The 2,500-nt window shown below is 39.1% G+C and overlaps 1 protein-coding gene across 1 annotated transcript in view; it reads left to right on the forward strand.

Annotated features, from left to right (window-relative positions):
- Nucleotides 1-2,378: 2,378 nt before the first annotated feature.
- LOC122258174 (uncharacterized) overlaps nt 2,379-2,500 on the forward strand; it is a 28,476-nt gene continuing 28,354 nt past the window's right edge. Inside the window, exon 1 of the mRNA XM_086550523.1 lies at nt 2,379-2,500. This exon is cut by the window's right edge and continues 5 nt beyond it. The gene's annotated coding sequence lies outside the window, so the exon portion shown is untranslated.

Genomic DNA, 2,500 nt, shown 5'->3' on the forward strand with positions numbered 1-2,500 from the left:
CCGGTATGCATTACAGATAAACATCGTGAGTTAAAAGAAAAAGTAGTTTGTAAATAAAGAGGCAATGCATTTCGCTAGAGGTGGCGAATCTTCCAGAACGTTTAGCGTCGCCATCCCTCGTGCGTCACGCTTCGGTTTCACTTGCTTCAGAAATTCGAATCTTCTGGATTTCCGAGTTTGGAAGCATTGATTAGCTTAATTATTTTCTTATTGTGTTAATCTGTTTCTTTGATCGTCTTTTTGCACTGATCTACCTATTTATTTATTCAGCTATTACATTGATCGAGCTATTTATTCATCTATTCATATATCTATTTGTATATCTATCTATCTATCGTATTCACCTATTTATCTATCTCTTGTATTGATCTATTTGTCTATTTATTAATTTCATTTGCTCATTTCATAAATAAATCTTATTCATCTATTTTATTCAACTAGTTATTCTCTCACGGGCAAAGTCGCGGTTAGTAAAAGGATCTCCACGTGTCTGGATACGATATCAAAAGAAACTATGAGAAAGTATTTTTAATTATGTGAATACACCACCTCGGAAAGCGATGAGATATGGTCTCAAAAAAAGAAAAATATATATTTCATTGTAACTTTCTAACTCTAATGGATAAATTCTGGGTTTTATTACAGCCGATATACACTTTTTTTCCGAAGACAAGTTATTTCGTGAGAACATGTTTCCAGCGTAACTGAATGTGACACGATGACAACCTTGTCACACTGCGTTTTACCTCGAGGGAAGGCATGGTTTTACGTGAATATGATATAAAGTCAAGATGTCTATGGTGACGGACAATTTTTTTAAAACTGGTTCCGTTATCTCAGGTGAAAGTGTCATAAAAAAAAGTGTCAGATAAGCTGCCGTGTCGTCAAGTCAGAGAAAAGTGACATAAAAGTGTCAGATTCGGTGTCGTGTCAGTTTTTCGGTCTTTTTTTTTCTTTTTTTTTTTTTTTTACATCATTGGTAACTTTAACACCCTTCCTTCATCAGATTCATTCATTCATTCATTCCCTTCATTTCTACATCCCTAAAATCTACTTCCTTTCGCCAGTCTTCGGAACAAACCTTTTCATTCACATTTTGAAATCTTTTGATTTATTATAATGTTTATCCTCTACATCATTGAATAACTTCCAGGCCGAAGAAGTTTATGGCTCGACGTCAGGAACTTCCTCTCAAGGGATAGGAAAGGGTCGACTTGAGAAGATCTTTGAGAAGATTTGACAGTGAAAAACCATTACTTCGAGTGGGTATCCTTCTGATCCTCGGGCCGTGGGCAGTGCTCCAACCCCCTCGCTCGGTAACCCTCCTGGTCGTCGATCTCGAGGGTCAACGAGAAGCAAATTGAAGGAATGGAGGAATAGAAATTAAAGAGAAAGGCAGATAGTAAGATAGATAGATGGAGAGTTATTACAGGGATGCTCATGATTTTCAGATGTTAACGATACACTCGTAATATACAAGCTTTCTAATACACATACAATGTCCTATATTTTAATGTTAGAAATTGTGATATGGTAATAACAAGAATAATTTTGTCGTCGACTGATACTCAATTAGCCTTACAGACATACAAAAATACTCACTCTCCATTTCCCTGTTTAATTCCGATCTGATTTACTCTTCTTTTTTCATTTCGACTTATTAAGGTGTCCCACCCACGCGGATTTTCTCCCGTACCCTAAGGCAGCGAGGTACAGCGAGCGCCGACCTTCTCCGGCAGAAGGCAGCGCAGCGTGGCGTGTCTCCGCCCTCTGGCTTCCGCTAAGATCTCAGTCCGGAACGCCTAATATGTAGTGGATTTGATATGCTCTCTCTCATGCCGGCGGGTCCAGCGAAGGAAAAATGAGTGTGTGTGTTTCTAGAGGGCTTATTAAAATAACTGCTTATTCGGTGTGTGTTACGTGAGCTCAGGAGGAAGATAAGCGTGGGATGATCGGAGGGCGGGCTGTCTAGATCTGATTTTCCCCGCTCTTATTGTTGTTATTATTATTTTTTTTTTCTTCCTCCCTCACCCGTGACTGGTTAACTGTCTTGATGCTAGACGTCTTGTACGTGTTTCGGTAAATAGGGTCCGTTTGGTATGTTTTTTCGAGTGGAATTGATTTCTTAGAGACGCCGATATTCGTAAATATTTTTATTGTATATATGATTACGGGGGTATCTAGCTGTATACATAGTATATTAGATACATAGGTATATGTATAAGGTACACGTAATCGAAAAAAAAAATAAACGGAAGGCATTCCTTGAATATAAATTCGTAAGACACATCCATCACCTTACTTTTTTTTCATGAAGCCTCATTCCGTTAAATATCAACTCCCGAGATAACCTCCCGATCGCTTCCCGTTTTCTATGCGCCGACCCCTCCTAGGCGCACCTGGGTAGTCACAGGCAGTAGAGGTGGAGACGAGTGAGCGAGAGGTTGTGTCGGTGTTCGCTCTGTCCATTGGATTAGTCTATCGTTAAATTCGACAGAAA

Source organism: Penaeus japonicus, unplaced genomic scaffold (assembly GCF_977035675.1).
Source record: "Penaeus japonicus unplaced genomic scaffold, GWHDUDI00000001_assembly GWHDUDI00000023, whole genome shotgun sequence".
Taxonomy (NCBI): domain Eukaryota; kingdom Metazoa; phylum Arthropoda; class Malacostraca; order Decapoda; family Penaeidae; genus Penaeus; species Penaeus japonicus.